General features: G+C 32.7%; 1 protein-coding gene across 1 annotated transcript in view; it reads left to right on the forward strand.

Moving 5' to 3' along the window:
- EHBP1 (EH domain binding protein 1) overlaps nucleotides 1–24,093 on the forward strand; it is a 342,552-nt gene that overhangs the window by 17,573 nt on the left and 300,886 nt on the right. The gene's annotated exons all lie outside the window — the stretch shown is intronic.

Consider the following 24,093-nt stretch of genomic DNA (forward strand, 5'->3'; position numbering starts at 1 on the left):
ACTCAGTTTCCAGTTTCTAGCCACTACAAAAAGGACTGCTGCAAACATTTTTGCATATGTGGGTCCTTTTCCTCCTTTAAGATCTCTGGGATATAAGCCCAGTGGAAACACTGCTGGATCAAAAGGTATGCACAGTTTCATAACTCTTTTGGCATAGTTTTAAATTGCTCTCCAAGAAAGGTTGAATCTGTCCACAATTCCATCAACAATGTATTAGTGTCCCAGTTTTCCCATATCTCCTCCAACATTCGTCATTATTTTTTCCTGTCTTAGTCAATCTGAGAGGTGTGTAGTGGTATCCCAGAGTTGTCTCAATTTGCATTTCTCTGATCAATAGTGATTTAGAGCACCTTTTCATATGATTGGAAATGGTTTCAATTTCTTTATCTGAAAATTGTCCATTTATCTATCAATTGGAAAAATGGCTTGAATTTTTATAAATTTGAGTCAATTCTCTATAGATTTTAGAAATGAGGTTTTTATCAGAATTCTTGAATGTAAAAATGTTTTCTCAATTTATTGCTTCCCTTCTAATCTTGTCTGCATTAATTTTGTTTGTACAAAACTTTTTAAATTAACATAATCAAAAATTATCTAATTTATGATCAACAATGATCTCCAGTTCTTCTTTGGTCACAAATTCCTTCCTCTTTCACAGATCTGAGAGGTAAACTATCCTATGTTCTTCTGATTTGCTTATAATATCACTCTTTAGGTCTAGATCATGAACCCATTTTGATCTTATCTTGGTATACGATGTTAGGTGTGAGTCAATCCCTAATTTCTGCCATACTAGTTTCCAGTTTTCTCAGCAGTTTTTGTCAAATAGTGAGTTCTTAAAATCTAGGGTCTTTATATTTGTCAAGTACTGGCTTACTATAGTCATTGCCTATTTTGTCCTGTGAGCCTAACTTGCTCCACTGATCGATGACTCTTATTTCTTAGCCACTACCAAATGGTACCAATAGTATTTTATAATTATTTACTTATAATGACTGTGTGTCTTAGGAGATGATGGCCAGATGTTTTATGCATTCTGTAGTTATTTGGGTTAAATGTCTTTTTCTATTTCTCCCAATTGGGTCTTAATTACAATAATACTAATGCCTGTTGAGGCCAAGCAAGAAGATTTTCCTATTACCACTATGGTTTGACATAGTTCTAGAAATGTTTGATATTACAAAACAAGATATTTCTTCAACAAGAATAAGCACAAAGAAACAAAATTAAAATGAAATTAATTCAATAAGGAGAAAAAGGACATAAATAAAATCAAAATCATCAGGCATCTTTATATTAATTTTTCCTAGAAAAAATGTATAACATAAATCCTGTTTAAGTGACATTAGCTAACATATTAGATGGAGCTTTTCCTTTATTCCTGGCTCTCCCCCTTCTACATTGGTGATTCTCCCATTTTATATAAATATTCATTACTTTTTCAGATGTAGATAGTTAAAAGAAATTGTTTGATTTTTTTTTTTTTTTTGATGAACTGGAATTTAGTTGTTTCACGTTTTAAAATGGATTGTCATTTGATGTTTGAAATATTTTTGGCATTATCAGTTGTATATGTGTATAAAAACAAGGAAGGCTGATGATTAATCTAATCATAGTACAACATATAGACCATGTTGGGAATTAATATTAAATAAGGATGAAATAATAAGAGGGCAGATTATAGAGTTGATTAAAAGGAATGCCACCCTAAGGAATTTAAATTTTATTTCTTTAGCCCCTGTTATTTTGCTTTTTGTAGGTTCTCCTTACTGCCTGATTTCCTCAGTTTCTTTTTCAGATGGTCATCTATCTCCTGTCTTCTTACCTAAATATTCATCTAAGAGTGTCATTTTTTAGAGATCTCAGCTCCCATGGATTCAAAGTAGAGGACTATTTTATTTATTTATCCAGCCTGAATTTCTCTCCAAGTCTAGTCATGCACTGTCAACTTGCACTGGAGATACACAAAAAGGCAAAAGACAGCTCCTGTTTTTGAGGAGTTTCCAATCTAATGCAGTTGATAATATATAAACAAATATATAGGAATATACTATATACAAGGTAAGTAGGAAATAATCAACAACAAAAGGACTAGAATGAAGGAGGATTGGAAAAGACTTCATGAAAAATATAGGATTTTGACTGGGACTTGACACTTATTGAGAGATAATGCAAAATAAGATTTTAAATTAGAACCAATGTGTGTGTGTGTGTATTATTATTATTTTTTTTAATTAGTCTTGCTATTCTCAGACTCTGAGAGGCTAAATCAATTGCTTTCAATTTTTTGGTGGTCAAATAAGAAAGCATAGGTGATGAAAGCTTGTTCTGAGTGCTAGATTTCAAGGTATTCAGCTGTTGAAAAATATTTCAAGGACATTAATGTTGTTTTTAAAGTATTAATGATTTTAGATAATTCACTAAGTTATCCAACTACATTCCGTTCATTGTATAAGAATGTATGCAAATTTACCAAGAAGTTGATGTAGCTTCTCTGCACGTATAAGCATGTACAAAACTTTAAAAAAGAAAGAAAGTAGTCAACAACAGTAACTTTTTTGGAGTTTTGATTTCAGTGTTGGCTTGACTTTAAGTATGATGTTCAGTCATTTAAAAATTTAAACTATTTTGCCTCATAAACTATAACTTTGATTTTAATAAACTTTAATCAGTAATAAAATTTCATATCCTTTGTTCTGTTATATTAAAATTATTTTAAAACCTTATTTAAAATTGTTTCTTTTGCATATTTTTATTGGGCTTATGCCAATTACCACATTTCACATATAATTATAAATTTGAATACTGCAAATTCAAATGTGATCACCTAATTAAATTCATTATTTCAATCCCAGTTAGGATTGTTTTAGTTAATTTTGATTGCATGAAATTGAAAAGCTCTTGCATGAACAAAATATGAGGTATATGTTTAGTGGTCAAATTTTCAGACACTGTCATTTGTGTTACAAGAATGTAAACATTTGTAGCATCTTTTATAATGTGATTATGTAGCAGATGAGATATAATTACAAAGGGAAAGGGAGAGCTATTTTGGTGTGTTGTACAAACCACAAGGATCACTTTACACTTGAGTGTCATCAATACCTTGTGGAGATTTGCAATCAATTTGATAACAGGTTGAGAAATTGTAACACATTATGCTTAATCAGAAGTGGTTAGTGTGATGTAGTCATTGCATGATTACCAGATCTTACCTGAATGATTGTCATAGTTTTGAGTTGGTACAGAAACAAATAAATAATGCTTCAAACATATGTATACTTCCTGTCACAGAGGAGAAATATAATTGTAACAGTGCAATTATTTATTGCATGTGGCACTCCTAAAGTTTTAGTGAATTCTTTGGACCATTGTTACAAATCTTTAATTGGAAACCACTGGACTAAATGATTGATCCTCATTGTACAATAAATAGTACAGTTCCTTAAGGTCTTTAATCCTTTGTGACTAAAAGTGACACTTACCTCAGGACTCCTGAACTTCCTCTTGAAGCTTTCAAATCATCAAAAGTTCTCCTCTCTTCCCCTGAATTGTGATCCAGAAGTAGGTATAGGCAGTGGAGTTGCTAGGCAGCTTCCAATGCTGCCTTTACTGCTAGTATAGGAGTCCCCTGTAATCTTTTTGTGACCAATTGCTATGTCTCTTTTCTGTCTGACTGGAGAGCCCCCACGTTACTGCTACTTTTGTCACTTCTCTCAAGTTTAATTCACATGGACTCTAGGTCAAACTCCAATCCCCAAGTCATAGACTGGACAAGAATGACAACAATAGATTTAGTAGTGATATAAATGAATCAAAGGGCATTTACAATTTGGTACATTGTGAGTGTAATTACAAATTGCTTTTGAGAATGACTGGACCAATTCATGGCTCTACCAAGAATATACCAGTGTGCCTTTTCTGTCCATTCTCTCCAACGTAAAGAATTTTTTTCTTTTGTCATCTTTGCTGATCTCACATGTAGATATGAAATAGGATCTCCAAGATGTTTCAATTTGTTTTTCTTTAGTTATTTGTGTTTTAGAATACTTTTTCACATGATAGTTGCTTTTCTTTGATCATGTATCTATTGGGATATGGTTTTTATTTTTTTAGATTTAAATTGCTTCCTTTTATGTCTTGGAAATAAAATCTTTATTAGAGAACCTTGTTGCAATATATATTTTTTTTTGCAAGTTTTAGCTTGCCCATTTTATTTTTACTGCAGTGGATTGTTGTAAATATTTTAAAATTACATAATTAAATTTCTCCATTTTGTCTGATATGATAATTTCTATTATTTGTTTAATGCTACACACTCTCTCAGTAGATCCAAAAGGTAATTTCTTCCTTACTCCTTTAATTTTTTTAATTATCTGACTTATTGTACTTAGGTCATGTGTATTTCTATGGACTTTATTTTAGTGTAAAGTGTGAGGTATCAGGTTATGCCACATTTTTGCCAGATAAAATAGACATTTAAGAAATATTTGTTAAATTGAATTGAATTACATTGAGATTATGATGAGGTTTTTGTCTGCTAATCACCCACTGGTTTTCTGAAGGTCTTCTTCATTCCTTTTGAAGCACTAGAATTAATAGCTAAAATATCTAAAGATTTTTGTGCCATTCTTTGCCAATTTGAGCATGAGTTATTGATATTTTAATTTTATCTCTTTTATTACACTTTATGTTTAAATGCAATTTTAAGTGTAAAATGTTTTAGAGTTTTATGGAATGTGGTTCAATTTATTCTTTTTATAAATTTAGAAAGGGTAAATGATTTCTAAGGGCCAAACAGTCATCAAACTGGCATTTATTAAATGCCTACCTACTATGTGATAAACGCTGAGTTAGATTTGGGGATTCAAAGACAAAAATGAAAATCTGTACCTTTAGTGAATTACATTCTCTTGGAGGAGATAGCATATATAATAAATAAATGGACTTGTAAATATATATAGATATAGATATGAGGATTGGGATGGGGGAGGATATTAGTGGTAGGAAGAGCTTTTTGTAGAAAAGTTATATTTCAAAGAATTTGAGTCTTAAAAAAGAAAATCTGTACTCTCTGAAGAAGAGGTAGAAGAGTGGAATACATGTTCCAGTGCAAAGACACATAGTTGGGAGAGGAAATGTATGAAATACAGTGAAAAGACAAGATGAGAAAAATAATGGGTAATAGGTTGGAAAGGTTGAGATTGTAAAACAAAACAAAACAAAAAAAAACAAATCTTCAAATGCTAAAGATTTTACATTTTGTAACAGAAGTAATAGTGCTACTGGAAATTATTGCGTACATGAGTGACATAGTCAAATTTACAACTTTACAAAACGAACTTTATAACCTAGTGGAGGACATTAGGTATGGTAAGAAACTTGAGGCCTCTCTAAGAAGCAGTAGCAAGTCAATAGGCATTTATTAAGTTTTTATTATTTGCCAGCCCCCATGCCATGCACTGGGGATACAAAGAATGGCAAAAGACGATCCCTTCTCTCAAGTTGCTCTTAGTAAGGAGATAGCATGTAAGCAACTATATACAAGTAGGATGTAAACAGGATATTTTCGAGATAATCTCAGAGTACCATTGAGATAGAATCTATAAGATTTGGCAATTAATTATGTGTATGAGAATGAAGAGGTAGAGAAATATGAAATTTAAGTTGTAGACTTGAATGACTTGAAGGATAATGATGCCTACAACAGTAATTTGAAGACAAAAAGGGATTATTATTTTTATTATCATTATTATTATTATTATTTTGGTTGAGAGTGGTGAGGAAAAGGAAAGATCTTGATACCTTTTTTTGTTAGTTTTTTTAAGAAAATTTGGCTAAGAAAAGGAGGAAAGATTAAATAACTTGAGGGATTGTTAAAGTCTAATTGGATATTTTAAGGATAGAGGAAATATTGCAGGTTAGAGGGAGAGAGGATAATTGTGGAGGAAATCTGTTGGAGAAATTGGAAGAAGTGGAAGGTTTGTCACATTTTCATTAGTATTATCTAAAATTATTTTAAAAAAATTAAACAGATTAAAAATCATTGCAAATTAATACTTAAAAATATAACTCTTTTGAATATGAGAACACAAATTATTTTTGATGCTTCATTTTAAATCTAACTTCTTGTTACTGTAACCTTTCTATTTCAACCACTGTTCATTTTAATGCACCGTTTCATGCATATAAATACAAAAGCAAAACCAATCACAAAAATTAGTTTATGTGACATTGAGGAAATAATCTAAGCACATTTTTTTTTTGTACAAAAATTCCTGATAAGATCTAAACTATCCTATCTTTCCTCATCCAAATCTTTCTCTCCTGGTTTTGCAAAAGTATACCTAGAGACCTTCATAGGGAATTCCTTAAAGAGTTATCCCATCATTTCCTAATTGACAAGTCATATGAAAGCCTCTGCTTCTGATTGAATAATTCTCAGCTTTTAGAAAAAGTTATTGCAATGGTGTCCAACTAAAATAGAAGGGGGCACTCATTGTATGAGTATTCCTGCAGCCAAGTATTGAGTTAGAAAATTACATGTTACTATTATCCATGTTCCATTGAATTGATTTTGTTAAATGTTTCCCAATTACTTTTTAAAATGATTCAGCCACACTTAGGAATTTTACAGTAACTGACACCTCTGAACTTTTGGATATTTCAGCCTGCTATGTACCCAAGATAATGTGACAAAAATTTATCTTGGTATATCACTTAATATGACAAAACTGCCTCTGTAAATCTTAGTGAATTGTAATCTGGAGGGTTTACAGTGGGACTACTTATTGTTTGATGCTTTAAAGGGCTGCCTAGCTTTCTTATTATCATCGTCTTCTGGCATCATGTTGAATCATGTCAGACTATCACTCATCAAACATATACTGTCAGCATGGAAATTAGAAGTGTGGAAGAGTAAGAGATTGAGTCCCCTGAGAGAGGGAGAACATCTTTATAGCTATACATTAATCCAAAGTACTAAATTGTCCTTATAAAATTATATTCAATGTAATTTCCTCTTCAGTGCACTCTTCTTCCTTCTTACCTCTTTGACACTTAACAGAAAATATAGAGAAAACATTGAGTATCTGTGGCTTTTGGGGGACTTTTGCTGCATATGCTATAGAAAAGAGAGTAGGTGGGTTTTTTGTGTGTGTGATAGATGTTAGTTTCATCCCCTCTTGGAAAAACTGTTTTGTCACTATAGGCCCAGGCAATTGTTTTTAGGAAACTGTAAAGTGCTACGTAAATGTACGTTATGCTGTCATTTTTTTCTTTAATTTTGGTTCCTTTCCTAGGTTTTTCTGTTTAGGGCTTAATTTCAAAAGCATAAACTTTACATATGAATAATGCTTTATGTGATAATTTTGTAAAATACTTTCACATAACTAATTCTACTATTCACTTAGTATAATTTTTAGCATTTAATATTTTGGTACTATGAATCTGTAAAGTATATTTAGATTATGTATAATTGAATGCTTCTAATATTTATTAGAATTAATAATAGTCCACATTTAAAATACATTTCATAGAGTTTCTTAGTACTTACAGCAAATATTTACTAGAGCTTAATGTGTCTAGAGCTTAATATAGGCACATCTGATAGAGTACAGGATTTAGGTAGGATATATTCCTTGTGCTTTCAGAGGTGGTAGGCTACTAGTAGGATAAGATACAGATACAGATAAATGTAAGGCACAAATTACCCAAGTGTATTGTGTTATGTCAGTCACTTATAGTTATATGAGGTCTGATATGCGATAGCATTTAATGACTTTTTGATGAGTAGATTTGAATCATCAGTTCATACCAGTTTGAGAAGTACTCTTTTATGAAAGGTTCTTTATAATGATAAGGAATTGAGTTCAACAGAGAAAGGAACACATTCCTCTAAGTTTTTAAATTGTACGTATAGTCTCTGAAGGCACTACAAATTATGCCCAGTAGGTACTATACTAGGTGCTTTTTTTTTTTTTTTAAACAAATATCTCATTTGATTTTTATACTCTGCAAGGCAGGTTTTGTTATTGTCCACATTTTACAGTTAAAACTGAGACAAATAGAAATTAAATAAATAAAGGTTTAAAAAAATTTTAAAAATTAAATTTAAACCATTTAAAATGAAGTAATTTCCTAGATTACATAGTAAGTATATGAAATTGGGTTCAAAGTCAGGAAGACATGGGTCTCCAAGCTCAGCACTATATCCACTGTACTGCCCTAGCTCTGCTAAAACATTTCATTGTGTTTCTTTTAGTGAGTACTGTTATATGTCTGTAGCTATGAAAGAGCCACTGTGGCTCTTTGGGCCCATGAGACTGCTATAACTGTTAATGTTATTAATGTTATTTAATCTTTGGTACTTTGGGGGTTAGGTGTTCTTGATTATAAAAATTGATTTTCTTCTTGTGGAACTTTCCAGGATTTTGTGGGAAGATCGTATGAAAATAGATTGGACATTCAGAATACTTCTAGAAGTAAATGTTAGAGAGGCTATGTTGAATAGTAGAAAGGGCATTCAACTAAATGTTTTGGAACCTGATTCTTAGCCCTTACTGTATCAATCATTTGATATGTTATTTCAAAAAGCAAGTCATTAAGCTTTCTGGACCAGTTTCCGTATTAGTGGAATTTTTGAGGTTTGATTAAATAATTTATCGAAGGTCCCTCTATTTCTAAAATTATGACTCTTAAGTGATTTTCAATTGTATCTTCTGTTAAAACATTTTTCTTGGGAACCATTATTAACAGAGCTGTCTAAAAATGGAAAGGGTTGTGCTAGTAGATTCTTATTTCCATATCACTGGAGGCCTTCAGGCTAAGACTGGAGTATCACTTATTTAGTTAGGGATATTATAGAGAGGAGACCCAGTCTGGTGTAGATGGGAAGGGATCTTAGACCTCATTTAATTCACCACTATTTTATTATTCTGTTTAATTTGATCAATTCTCTAAAGAGACTTTGTCAGTTCTAACCTTGTAATTAAAACAATGGAATAAAAGTTCATAAGGAATAAAAGTAGTGGATAATTTTAAAACATTTTATTTGGTTTTAAAATGTCTTTTTAAAGCATACATTTAAATTTGGATATGTCCGATTTTAGGAATATAGTTTGAACAAATGAATCTACACTGTGAAGATCTGATCTATGAGCAGTTAGGATCCTTACTCTGCAGTTTACTCAGGCTTATAAAAAAGGGATAGTATAAGAGCTGGGAAAGATATATGTTTATTTTTAGAATATGCCAATACAAGTATAGCCACCCTGACCTTCTTAAAAATAAAGGAAATAGTTAAGCATTTAGGGATTCTTAGAGTTTCTTAATTGTGTGTTGGCTATATGAGAAAGTAGGTATATAAAAAAAAAGATATGCCAAAAAAAAGGGAAGTTGTTAAGTAGAGTAGATATGGTTATTAAACTCGACAGCAATGGTTTGTTATTAACTTTAATTTTTAAAATTATTTAAATTTTTGAGGCTTGGAATAATTTTTCCAGATATTTCAGATTCTTAATAGTATTGTGTTTATGAGCAAGTCATGTAATCTTTCAACCTTAGCTTTCTCACATGTAAAATAGGAAATATAATAGCATTTTCTTGACAGGATTGTTATAAGGATCAAATGAGTTATCATATAAAGCACTTTGCAAATTGTAAAGTACTATATAGATGCTAAGAACAACTGTTACTACTATCACCACCACCACAACTACCCTTATTGTAAGAAACAAAATATCTTACTAGGAATTCCACAGACTCACTGATGAATGCAGGAAGGATTTATCTTACATTCTTGCGAGAATGGGTGCCTTATTGAATAGACACCTCCAAAGGAGCATTTTGTTTCCTATCCTGTAGTCCCTTACCTAATTTCCCATTAATTGGATGTTTAGAAGTTACACATCATGAATCTCCACGCCTCATTACATAGCCAGTTCCTGCTCCCAAGGAGCTTTCATTCTAGAAGGGGATAAGTTAACAGAGGAAGACTTAGGGCAAAGAGCAAAAGATTCTTTTCAAATCTCAAGCCACCACCCTTCATTATAAAAGTCAGTCCCTCTTCTTTGGGGGAAGATAAAACTCTATCCTTGATTATTCCTTGATGGTCCTTGGAGGTTTCAATTTTACAATTAAGTTTCATTTCCCCAATTTAATTTTCCAAACTGTAGAAAACAAATAACCATGCATTTCTCACAATTTTCTCCTTTTTTTTCTTAATAACAATTTATTTTCCACATTCTTTTCAGACTCCTCAGATTCAGCTAATTTTTACATCCCACTTCATAAAAGTCTATTAACCCCTGCACAGATCTCCTTACATAGGATAATTAATTCCTGAATTCTTTGCTAATTCTTCTGATAGAGCTGTACTAGGAATGAAACGTCCAATTGTAATACGTGTTTCTCACTCTTCCTGCCAGTGATTCTTTTTCATTCTGCCAGTGGCATCAACTATTTTGCTATTTCTTTCACTGCCTCTCTGGTATAACTTATCTAATAATATTTACTCATTAGAGCAGTAATAATCCAAATCCAGAACTAGTTTTGAATTCATCAGTTACTGTCCTTGACTAAATTCTTCCTGATTCAGTCTTACTTTCTTCATTGAATGCCAGGGTAAAAGGAATAGCCACTTGGGTCAGTGTACAGGTGCTCACTCAGTTCCCAGACAAAGCAAGTTTCAGAGTGCTGTCTCCATAGTACCACCCAAGGTTTGCAAACCCTGAGAAATTGCTAGAGTTACATTCCAGATTCAGGAACATGCCACTCAATCCCTAGATTTTGGAATTTCACCCTGCCATGAGAAGCAGGCTGGCCTCTAGAGCTAAGGGATTAGGATAAAGCATTGTAGTTCTCCCCAGGAATGTTATTTTGGGAACAGCAGGAATTCATTCTCATGTTTTTCCATACCTAAAGGGAATGGTACTATCTGGATATGGGGCAATTTGTAGCATAGACATTGAAATTTCTTTTTCTCAAATTGGACATGTTCTTCTATAAAATCCTCTTTCTCTGTTAATACACAATTGTACTTACTTATCTATAGCTAGACAAGCCTCTATAATTTTATAATTTGAAAAGCATCAAACTGAATTGTTTGTGGATATCTTTCCCAATAATATTAATCCAAATCTTAACCTGATGTCCCCATCCTAGGCCCCAAACATTATTGTAGCAGGGAAGTAGCTTTGATACTCTTCCTCCCTCCCCCCCACCCCCATATGATTGATGGACTTCTTACAGGGAAGCCATTCAGATATGGGATAGTTTGAGATAAATTTGCCAACCAGTTCCAGTTCCTTCCCAAAAAGGCTCAAAGTCTTATGGGGCCCCAAAGTAAAAGGGAATGATGAACTCATCTTCTGAAACTACTTCTTGCTGGGCATTGAGCTGGGTCATCCTACAGAGTCCCATTTTGGATAGGCTTGAAGATCCAGTGAGTTGAGTCAGAGCCCTGAATCTGGTCAATATAACTGTCTGGTGCTGTTCATTTGAAGGTGAATTGTTCAAAGCCTAGAGGAAAGCAAACCTTAAAAAACTAGAGAGAGAGAGAGCAAGCATAAGGAGCAGAACCCTCATTCTTGGGAGGTATGCTTATATCTTCCCTGAAGATTTTTCAATTAGCTAGTTAAGCATCATCTCTTTTAATAAGGATTACATTATAAACCAAAAAGCAATTTTGAGAAAAGGGAATCCCATCAGAATAACAGAGGTATTCACAAAATCCTTCATTAACAGGTCTCACTTACCTGCCAAAAGCAGGATATTGAGAGAGAATTGACCCAGAATTCTGCAGGAAGCAGATAGATAGATAGATAGATAGATAGATAGATAGATAGATAGATAGATATACACACACAATACCAAGAAATACTATTCTCACATTTGTAACAAACTTAAACAAAAGTGATTTTCCTTATTGATGTAACAAAATATTCCATAAGTTATATTCCTCTAAGAAAATCTGACTACACTGAAATCCTTTTCTCTAAACCATAATAAGAAAGATATCTCAGCTTTAGTTTCTTTTTATTATTATTATTATAGCTTTTTATTGACAACATATGCATGGGTAATTTTTCAACATTGACCCTTGCAATCATTTCTGTTCCAATTTTTCCCTTCCTTCCCTTCACCCTCCTCTCTTAGATGGCAGGCAGTCTCATACATGTTAAACATGTTAAAGTATATCTTAAATACAATATATGTGTACATATTTATACAGTTCTATTGGATTTAAAAAGGTAAAAATAAGCTGAGAAGAAAAATAAAAATGTAAGCAGTCCACACTCATTTCCCAGTGTTCTTTTGCTGGGTGTTCAGCTTTAGTTTCAATAGTCAATAAAATAACAGGTCCCACAGACAGTTGTATCGATTTTTTTTTTTTTTTTTTACATTTACATAAGATACAAGGACCTTATTTCATACAGACATATACATCTAGCAACATATTGATGACTAAGCCAAATTACTCATTTCTGTAATTATAAGACATAATGACTACATATTTTTAGATCAAAAACTTCAAGGTATTACATACTTGAACTGTGCTTATGGCTTCTGTTGACCACTTACTCTGATTATGGAAATTTGCCTTATAGCAAATAGGAAAAACCATCCCAATAGTAAGTTTCACTAATCAGTTTTAAAACTATTTAAACTATCTAGTGTCTTCAGAGCATAGCCAAAACTAGATGCTTGGATTTTCAGGTTGAATTCCTGCTCTAGGTACTTCAAGAAAGCACATTTGCTATCATATTTATTAAACAATGAGATCAGGTGCACTTAATACATTAGATAATTTGCTGAATGGGTTTTGAAATAATCTTTTCCAGAAAATCTGCAATTAACCAGAAATCTAACAAACTACTTTTAGAAGTTCCTAGCATTGCTAAGTGGTAGAACCTTTGATATAGCATCACAAATGACTTTGCCTTAAAACAACCACAGACTTGAAAACTAAAAACAAACATTCAGTTATTAATACCCTCTAAATGAAAAATATTCCTTTAAACAATAGAAACAATTAATGTTAAGGTATTTTCATTAACTGGGAGGGAAGGAGGTGGCAGAAGTTGGGGGGTTGAGCTCCAGGGAGTGGGGTTGTTTTCTCACTTCTAAGGGGCAGCCACCCCCAGTGAGGGAAGTGCTGACTAAGCCTTTACCTTCCCAAGCCAACAGATCATATAAATAACTAATATATATACTTTTTAATCCTAAATTTTACATTAACTACCAGAAATCAATCAAAAACCTTCAGAAACTTAAAGATGAAGAGATTGGAACTCTACATCCAGAACCAACTCTTTTCTACAACCTGGCAAGTTCACAAACTAGGAAAATGTACCCTAACACAGGGGCTGAAGTCTACCTTCCCTGCCTATCCAACCCCACCTTAGAGTCCTAGAGGCAGACAAGGAGAAGAAATCTGTTCAGCTCCAATGTCCCACCCTTTGGGAAGGTAGTCCAGTCTGAAATCCAAATTATGTCAAACTCCTGAGACCCACCTTTTGTAGAGGTCTTGAATAGTTTCACCTTGCCATCTCCTGCTAAGAATCCTAGGCATGTCACTGAGGCCAAATCCTCCCCATAAAATCTACTTATAGGGCACCCCATAGCCACCACTTTCCTTTGGGCCAATCTGCCAAGATATTCTGCTCTGTGGTGTCTTTCCCCTTTTCGCCTTCTCCCCTTCTCCCATGCCACATGATATTTCTTCTAACTCTATTATGCTTTCCAATCCCACTTCTTCTTATAGCTACCTCTTTTAAAGTGCTAAATCCTTTCAGAATTTTGTCTGCCAGCTAAGGGCATGCACCAAGCTCATGGGATGTTTCTTTTCTCCTAGCAAATGGCAAATTCCACTAAAGAATTTGCCCTTTCCATTATTAATTATTAAAACACCTTTCTATGCTCTACGACTCTTAATTTCGTTAGACATTGGATCAAGAATGGTATCTATTGTATCCCTCCATTTTGTCTGTAATCTTTTCCCTAAATAAATCTACCTTTTGCCAAAGAGAATAGCCAGTGTGAATTCTTCCTATGACCGAACCCCAACTTTTGGTGCTTATTATCATCTGGTGTCTATATCACTTATCAATTTTGGGTCCTTGAACCACATTTTTTGGTGCCAGCCAAAACATCCTGCTCCTTGCTCCTCTGTGTGCCCAACATCTTGTTCCCCTCTCTCCCAACATTCTATCACATCAATATTCTTTAATAATTTTAGGTTTCATCATTATGACAATAACTCCAAATAACTTAAATTAGCAAATTCACAATTTTCTTAAGTGATAGTCAAATAGACACAAGATAATCTATCACAAAAATGGATAGGAGTTTCATGTTAATTTATAGTCAAGTTTCCAATTTTAATATACATATCAATTGAAAAAATATTTTAAAAATCAATACTTTAGCTTGTGATATTCTAGGTGGGTGTTCCATTCAAACTATCAATTATTTTTGCAAATCAATCTTTCTTTTCCCCTGTTTTTTAAAACCACCTTTTTTAAACTTTAAGATTTACAATATAGGCAATATCTAAATAACTTTGGACCAAATTTCATAAAATTTCTACATATGTCCAGTAAAGCTAACAAAATTTTAAAGCATAGCTCATAATTTTACAAATTGCTTAATATACAATTTAGAAAGCAATTTTCTAATGTCTATTTCTTTTTCATCTAATTAGAAGATATAAACATGTGATCTCTTTAGGTAAGTTATCTGAGGACTTTGCTTTAATAACCATTTTTTTAAACTTAAAATCAAATCAAGTGCAGATATAAACTTCTGGTAGCAATGCTACAAGTGCTTTTAAGTCCTAAAATAACCATGGTTTTTTCCTTTGTAACTCAGCTGACTAAAAGAAACATAGAAGAAAAAACATACACAAACACTGCTTTTCTTTTCTGACTAGTATAGAGTTGTTCCTTCCCTACTACTTGGAGAAGAACTCTACTTCACTTTTTTCTTTACTAGAGTTTCTTGTAAATTTTCTCTTGTGCAGATCCTTCTTGTATTCCAATATGGATATCTCCACATTTCAGTGATCCCATTTGTTCAACTCTGGATTTCTTGACATCCCTTCTTTTCTAGGCAGCCACCAAAGGCAGTGGTTAGATAGTCTATGTTCTTACCTTTGGTTTGTGCACAAAGTTTGCCTGGCTGCTGCAGAACCTACTTCGTGCTGATTCCTGGATTCATCAGTAACTTTACTTACCAATGTGGTCCTGGAATCTTGAACAGTCTACGAGAAGGGAAAGCCTGAGACAAGCCACGAGGCCATTGAAATCAGTGAGATGCATCTCCTCTTATTTGGACAGGGTACCACCTTGAACTCATAATGTCTGGATCCTGGACAGAGCCCCTGTTTGTAAGAAACAAAATACCTTACCAAAGAATTTCATAGATTCAGTGATGTATGCAGGAAAGATTTTTATATTACATTCTTGCAAGAATGGGTGCTTAGGTGAGACATACCTTTGGAACTCAAAAAGCAGCATTTTATTTCCTATATAGAAGCCCTTTCTCTTATTCCTCATTAATTGGATGTTGCAGAAATTACACATCATCAATTTCCCCCATTACATAGTTAGTCCCTGCTTCCAAGGAGCTTTCATTCTAGAAAGGGGAAGCTAACAGAGGAAGACTTAGGACAAAGAACAAAATATTTTTTTCAAATCTTAGGCCACCTCCCCCCCAATTACAAAAGTCCCTGTCCCCAAGAAGCTTACAATCTTTTGGTGGAGATAGGTGCCACCTTTGATTATTCCTTAATGTCTTTGGAGGTTTTGGTTTTCTAATTCCATTTCTCCAATTTAATTCTTATAAATGCTCTGCCATTTTATGTCTGAAACATTTTCTAAAATTATTCTCTCCTTAGAATAAATACATAAATTTATCCTCTCATCTAAATTTTCTCTGATACCACTTTAGTGTAGGCTTTCATTACCACTCATTGGACTAATGTAATAACCTCTTTATTCTTCTTTTGGCTTTCATTATCTTATTGCTCCATTTTGTTCTTCATACCCTGCCACAATAAACTTTGTTATGAGTAGATATGGTTATGTCATTCCTTTGGAAACAGTCTTCAGTAATTTCACATTGCCTATCAGGGGAATAGAATTAGGAAAGTTATACATGCCTTAAAGACTTACCACACTGCCTGGCTCATAGTAAGTTCTTAGTAAATACTTGTGGATCAGTTGATTAATGTGTGATAATTTTTTAAAAGTATAATAATTTGGAATTTGATAGTTGAAGGAATGATAAACTGATCATTTTATCTTTTACTATTTCAGTCTCCTTTGTTATGTTCATACAGATTACACCCTGTGGATCTCCCCCAACCTTCTATCATGAAGCCTTTTCTCTTGTTTTTATATTCTCTCTCAAATGGTGATCTCATGGGTCCAACTGTGTCTATGTAGAGGACTCTCAGATATCTGTACCTTATCCTAATCTTTCTTCTGAGCAAAAGTTCTGTATTCTTAACTTCCTTAGGCAATTCAAGCTTGATATCTTATAGGAGTTCAAATTCATCATGTCTGAGACATCCCCTATAACAGTTTTTTTAAATAAAAAAGAAGAAAAAAATCTACTTTTAACTGATCAATATATGGGAAAAAAATCTGAAAATAAGTGCAATGTACAACACTACTACTCAGCTTAGCAATGGTAGGTGCTTAAGAAATATTTATTTATATTGACTGATTGGAATAGAGATATCATTTCAAATCTCTTCTTTGAACCATGCTTATTCTTTGTAATTTTGTAATATTTATTGTTGGGTTGTAGTTGTTCTTAACATTTACATTGTTATAATAATTGTATATCTTATTTTCTAGTCTCTACTTACCTTCATACCACAGCAGTTCACCTAGATTTTCTATGCTTTTCTGTATTCATCATAATGTTCATTTTTTTAATTTAATTTTTATTTTTTCTCAATTAAATAAATAAAATTATAATAAGAAATCAAATAAATAAATACATAAATAAACATTTAAAACATTTAAAATTTTTTTTTGAGTTCTAGATTCTTTTCTTTCCCTCCTCCTCTTTCTTAAGAAGGCAAGCAATTTTTTTTTTCTTCCTGAGGCAATTGGGATTAAGTAATTTGCCCAGGGTCACACAGCTAGGAAGTATTAAAATCTGAGGTCATATTTGAACTCGGGTCCTCCTGACTTCAGAGTTGGCATTCTTATCTATTGAGCCATCTAACTGCCCCTAAAAGCAAGCAATTTGATTTAAATTATACATGGTCAGTCATGCAAAGTATTTCCATATTAACCATATTGCAAAAGAAAAGACAGACAAAATTAACAAGAATATCTTAAAAGTATACTTCAATTTGCATTCAAACTCCATCATTCTTTCTCAGGAGGTGGATACCTTTTTTTTTTTTTTTTTTTTTTTTTTTTTTTTTTTTTAATCATAAGTCCTTTGGAGTTGCCTTGGATAATGATATTGCTGGGAATAGAAAAGTCATTCACTGTTAATCATTGTAGATTATTGCTATTGCTGTGTACAGTGCCCTCCTAGTTCTGTTCATTTTACTTTGCATCAGTTTACATAAGGCTTTCTGAAAGCATCCTGCTTCCTTATAACACAATAGTGTTTCTTACATTCATATATCTTAACTTGTTCAACCATTCTACATTTGATGGGCATCTGCTCACTTTGTAATTAAGCCACTACAAAAAGAGCTGCTACAAATATTTCTGTAGATATAGGTCTTTTTCCTTTTTCTTGATCTCTTTGGGATGTAGAACTAGCAGTGCTATTGCTGAGTCAGAGGGTATGCATAGTTTTGTGGTCCTTTGGGCATAGTTCCAAATTCCTCTCCAAAATGATTGGATCAGTTCTCAGCACCACCAGTGGTATATTAGTGTCCCAGTTTTTCCCTATATCCCCCAATATTTCTTTTTGTGTCACATTAACCAATCTGATGGGTGTGAGGTGCAAATATCTGAATATTTGCAGAATTGTTTGAATTTACATTTTATTAGGGACTTAGAGCATTTTTTTCAAGTCACTATTGGTAGCTTTGACTTCTTCTGAAAACTGCCTATTCATAGACATTTTTTTTTTTTTACCATTAATTGATCAATTGTGAAATGATTTGTATTTTTGTAAATTGGACTCAGCCCTCTATATATTTGAGAACTATCAGAGAAACTTATACAGAATTCCCCCCTTTCTCCCATTTCCTGCTTTTCTTTTAATCTTGGGTGCATTGGTTTTATTTGTACAAAACCTTTTTAATATGATATAATCAAAATTATTTATTTTTGTATCCTATAATGTTCTATTTCTTTTGTTCAGGCATATATTTTCCCCATATCCATAAATCTGTTAGTTAAACTATTCCTTGCTCTCCTAATTTGCTTATATCATCCTTTATGTCTAAATCATTTACCCATTTTTGTCTTGTCTTATTTTATTTTACATGGTGTGAAATGTTGATCTATACCTAGTTTCTGCCCAGTGGCTTTATAGTTTTCCTGGCAATTTTTGTCCGGTAGTGACTTCTTATCCTCAAATCTTGGATCTTTTGGTTTCTCAAACACAAAATAATTATGGTAATTTGCATTATGTATTATGTACTTGATGCTCCACTCTATTTCTTAGCCAGTACCAGATTGTTTCATTGTAATTACTTTTGAGGTCTAGTAATGCTGAGCTACTTTACTTCACTTTTTTTTTAACCACTTTTCCAATTTTTTACCTTTTGTTCTTCCAGACAAATTTTTTTTACTTTTTTCTAGCTCCACAAAATAAATTTTGGGGAGTAATTTGATTATAATGGCACTGATTAAATAAATTAATTTAGATGAATTGTCACTTTTTAAATATTGGTTTGTCCTATCCATGTGCAAATAATATTTATCCAATTGTTTAGATCTGACCTTATTTGTATGAAAAGTATTTTGAAATTGTGTTCATATGGTTCCTGGGTTTGTCTTCAAATGAACTCCTCAGAACTTTATATTGTCTACGGCTATTTTAAATGGAATTTCTCTATCTCTTGCTATTAAACTTTGTTGGTAACACTTAGGAATATTGATGATCTTTGTGGGTTTATTTCATATCCTGCAACTTTGTTGGTTGCTAATTATTTTAATAATTATTTTAGTTTGTTTTCTAGAATTCTTAAGTAGACCATCATGTCATCTGAAAGTGATAGTTTTATTTCCTCATTACTTATTTTTATTCAATTTCTTTTTCTTCTTTAATTGCTATAGCATTTCTAGAATGATATTGAATTATAGTGGTAACAATGAGCATGCTTGCTTCAGCCCTGATTTTATTGAAAAGGCTTCTAGCTTATATCTATTACAAATAATATATGCTGATGATTTTAGATCAATACTACTTATCATTTTAAGGCAAGCTCCATTTATTACTCTATTTTCTGCTGTTTTTAAGGGAAATTAATGTTGTATCTTCTCAAGGCTTTTTCTGCATCTTTTGAGATACTCAATGTAATTTTTGTTGCTTTTGTTATTGATATAGTCAAATTTGCTGATAGTTTTTATCAGCAGTTATGTATTCCTGGTATAAATCCTACCTAGTTGTAGTATATGATCTTTGTGATAAATTACTATAATCTCCTTGCTGGTATTTTACTTAAAATTTTTATGTCAATATTCATTAGGAATTTGGTTTATAGTTTTCTTTCTTCATTTTTGTCCTTGGTTTAGGTATTAACATTGTATTTGTCTTGTAAAAGGCATCTAGTTGGACTCAGTTTTTTTGCCTATTTCCTCCAATAGTTTATATAATATTGAAATTGTTCTTTAAATGTTTGGTAGAATTTACTTGTGAATTTGTCTGATCCTGGGGATATTTTTCTAGAGAGCTCAGTTTTTCTTTTCTCTCTATCTCTCTCCCTTTTTTTTTGTGGCTAATTCAATTTCTTTATGATATATTACAGTAATATCCTTGCTGGTATTTTACTTTAAAAATTTATGTCAATATTTATTAGGAAATTGCTTTATAGTTTTCTTTCTCCATTTTTGTCCTTCCTGGTTTAGGTATTAACACTGTATTCATCCTGTAAAAGGCATTTGGTTGGACTTGTTTTTTGCCTGTTTCCCCCAATAGTTTATATAGTATTGAAATTGTTCTTTAAATGTTTGGTAGAATTTACTTTTTCCTTTTTTATATGGGTAATTTGGTCTTTTTATGTCAAAATAGCCAGTGATTTATCTGTTTTATTGGTTGTTTTTTTTTTTTTTTTTCCCCTAAATCAGCTTCTAGTTTTGTTCAGTTTTTTTCAACTTTGAATTTTATTAATCTCTCTTGATTTTCAGAATTTCCAATTTGGTTTTAATTGAAGATTTAAAAATCTTTTTCTAGTTCATTTCATTGATCTGTAAGCATTTTCAATTAATTAATTTTTCAATTACATTTTCAAATGTAATATATTTTCCCTTAAGTATTACTTTGGCTGCTTCTTTAAATGTTGGTATATTATCTTGTTGTTGTCATTACTTTTGTAAACAACATATTGTAAGATTTTTGGCTTTTAATCCTGTCTGCTGTTCACTTCTATTTTATGAGAAGAGTTTATCCTATTCACATTCACAGATAAAATTACTAACTGAATTTTCTGTCATCTTATTTTCTCTGAGTTATAGATGTTTCTTTCCCCCTTTCCCTTTTCACCAATGTTTTGCTTCTGACCACCACCTCCTTTGGTCTGCCTTCTTTATGCAGCTCCACTCCTTTTCTTCTCCTTTTTCCTTTCCACTTCTGTTCTCCCTTCGATTACCTCCCCCTTTGCTTTCCCTCTTTCTATGTCCCTATAGGATAAGGCAAGTTTCTATATTAAGCTAAATATGTCTGATATTCTCTCTTTGAGCCAAATCCAATGAGATTACGGTTCACACAATGCTCATTCTTTCCTTCAACTGTAACAGGTCTTTTATGCCTCTTCTGTGATATAATTTACCCCATTTTGCCTCCTCTTCCCTCTTCTTCTAGTACAATCCCTTTTCTACCCTTAGCTTCTTTTTTTTATATCATCACAATAAAGTCAAATTATAATCTATACCAGTGGTCCTCAAACTTTTTAAATAAGGGGCCAGTTCACTCTCCCTCAGACTATTGGAGGGCCAGACTATAGTAAAAACAAAAACTCACACTCTGTCTCCGCCCCTCAGCCCATTTGCCATAACTCTGCTGGCTGCATAAACATCCTCAGTGGGCCACATTTGGCCCGCAGGCCATAGTTTGAGAATCCCTGATATAAGAATACCACTAAGAAATACAAAGTTCTCAAGAGTTAAACATGTCATCTTCCCTTATAGGGATGTAAACATTTTAATCTTTAAAAAAGTTTTTTCTTCCCTTTTTACCTTTTTATGCTTCTCTTGAGTTCTGTTTTTGAAGATCAAAATTTCTATTTAGCTCTGTTTTATTTTTTTTTTTTTCATAAAAAATAAATGAAAATCCCCTATTTCATTTAATGTCCATCTTTTCCCCTGAAAGATAATGCTTAATTTTTCTGGATAGTTGATTCTTGTCGGCAGTTCAAATTCCTTTGCCCTCTGGAATATCATTTTCTAAGCCCTTCGATCCTTTAAAGTGAGAGCTGCTAGGTCCTGGGTAATCCTGATTGTGGGTTCTCCATATTTGAATTTCTTACTAGTTGCTTGGAGTATTTTCTCCTCGATCTGATAATTCTGTCATTTAGCTACAATATTTCTTGCAGTTTTCATTTTCAGGTCTCTTTCAGGAAGTAATCAGATTTTTTCAATGGCTATTTTACCTTGTGATTATAGGACATCAGGACAGATTTCCTTAATGATTTCTTGAAAGATGTTGTCTAGGCTTTCTCTTATCCTGGTTTTCACGTAGTCCCTTAATTCTTAGATTATCTTTCCTGTATCTATTTTCCATGTCATGTTTTTCTGTTGAGATATTTTACATTTTCTTTTTTTTTTTTTTTTTTTTTTTTTTTTTTTGGTTTTGTTTGTCTGATTCTTGATGTCATATTGAGTCATTTGCTTCCATTTGTTCAATTCCAATTTTTAGTGAATTATTTTCTTCAGTTAGCTTTTTAAAATCTCCTTTTGCATTTGGCAAGACAATTTAATGAGTTGTTTTATTCATTGATTTTTTTTTTTCCATTTCAGAAATTCTATTTTTCAAGAAGTTGTTTTATTTTCCCATTTTGCCAAAACTATTCTTTAAGGAATTATTTTCTTTAGACAATTTCTGTTTCCTTTTCCTGAGCTCACATTACCTTTCCTCATTAAAACAAAAACAAAAACAAACAAACAAACAAAAAAAAACAACCCTGTCTTTTAAGGACCTTTTTTGAATTCTTCCAAGAGAGCCTTGTGAGATGGAGACCAATTTATAACACCCTTTGAGGTTTCATCTGGAAACGTTTTACCTTTAGTGTCCTCAAAGTTTGAGGTCTGTTTTTCTGTCTCCATAAAACCTATCCATGATCAGAGCTCTTTTTGCTGTTTTACTCATTTTTAAAGGTTGTGGTCTACTCTTGGGGCAAAGAGGAAATTGGCCTAAGCTTCCTCTATAGGTGACAACAGCTTCATGCTACTCTAGGGCTGATGCAGCTGGCTTCCTTTCTGGCTGGGTGGGTGTGGCCAAATCCAGCATTATGCTGGGGTTCAAGAACTCACTATTTGCTTTTTGTATTTGTGTTGGATGTCTCACAGCTAATTTTTTGATCCATTGGCTTCTGAACCAGGACAGAGTAGCAAACTGCTTGTATTTTGGCTACAAGCTTACCACTGGATTTCCCCACCCCATGGAAGCCTTTCTGCCCTGGGTCTGCACTGAATTGCACTGTGCTGTGCTGCTTCTGTGCTGGCCTGCAACCCCCACTATTGCCAGATTGAAACAGACTTTTACTGATGTTCTTCCAAAATATCTTCTGTATTCCTATTTGTGGATTCTGTCACTCCATAACTGATTCAGAGACTTGATTTGTTGTTGATCTGAGAGAAGCCAAGAAGAGCTCAAAGACCTGTTTTCTTCCTACTATCTTGGCTCCTCTTCTGCCCTTTCCCACCAGACTCCCCTCCAACCCTGCCCTGGTATCATTATTTTGATGAAATTATTGTTTCTGTTATTTTTTCTTTGATCTACTCATTATTTAGGATTAGATCATTCAGTTTCCAATTAATTTTTCATCTGTGTTTCCATAGCTTTTTATTGAATTGTGGTCTGAAAAGGATGTATTTAATATTTTTGCTTTTCTGCTTTTGGTTGTGTGATTTTTATGGCCTAATACATGGTCAGTTTTTGTGAAGGTACCATGCACTAAAAGAGAAGAATAAAATATATTCTTTTCTATTCCCATTCTGTTTTTTTCCCTAAAGGTCTGTGATCTCTAACTTTTCTAAAATTCTATTCATTTCCTTAACCTTTTTTGGAGGGATTATTTCATGGTTAGATTTATCTATTTATGAGAGGGAAAATTCGATGTCCCCCACTAGTATTTTTTACTGTCTATTTTGTCATTTAATTCATTTAAAATTTCCTTTAAGAATTTCAGTGCTATGCCATTTGGTGCATATATGTTTTATATTGATTTTTTTCCTTGTCTGTAGTATCTTTTAGCAAAATGTAGTTTCCCTTCTTGTTTCTTTTAATTCAGTCTATTTTTGCTTTTGCTTTTTTCCAAGATCATGACTACCTCTGCTTTTTTTTTTTTTTTTTTTTTTTTTTTTTTTGCCTCATCGGAAACATAATAGATTTTGTTCCTGATGCAGCTCCTTAATTTTTTCTGCACGTGTCTCTGTTTCAAGTGTGTTAGTGTGTTTCTTTGTAAATAGCATACTGTTGTATTTTGTTTTTTAAATCATTCTGTTATCAGCTTCCATTTTATGGAAAAGATCATTCCTTTCACATTCACAGTAATGTATTTCCTTCCATTTTATTTACACCCTTGTTTTTTACCCTCTTTGCCACCAAATCTTTTTTCCTTCTGATTACTACATCATTTAATCCTTCCCTTCTTTTGTCACCTTCCCCTCCAGTTCACAGAAGAGTAAGATAGATTTCTATATTCTGTGGAGTGTATATAGTATTCCC

This window comes from Sminthopsis crassicaudata, chromosome 2, assembly GCF_048593235.1.
Source record: "Sminthopsis crassicaudata isolate SCR6 chromosome 2, ASM4859323v1, whole genome shotgun sequence".
NCBI classification, from domain to species: domain Eukaryota; kingdom Metazoa; phylum Chordata; class Mammalia; order Dasyuromorphia; family Dasyuridae; genus Sminthopsis; species Sminthopsis crassicaudata.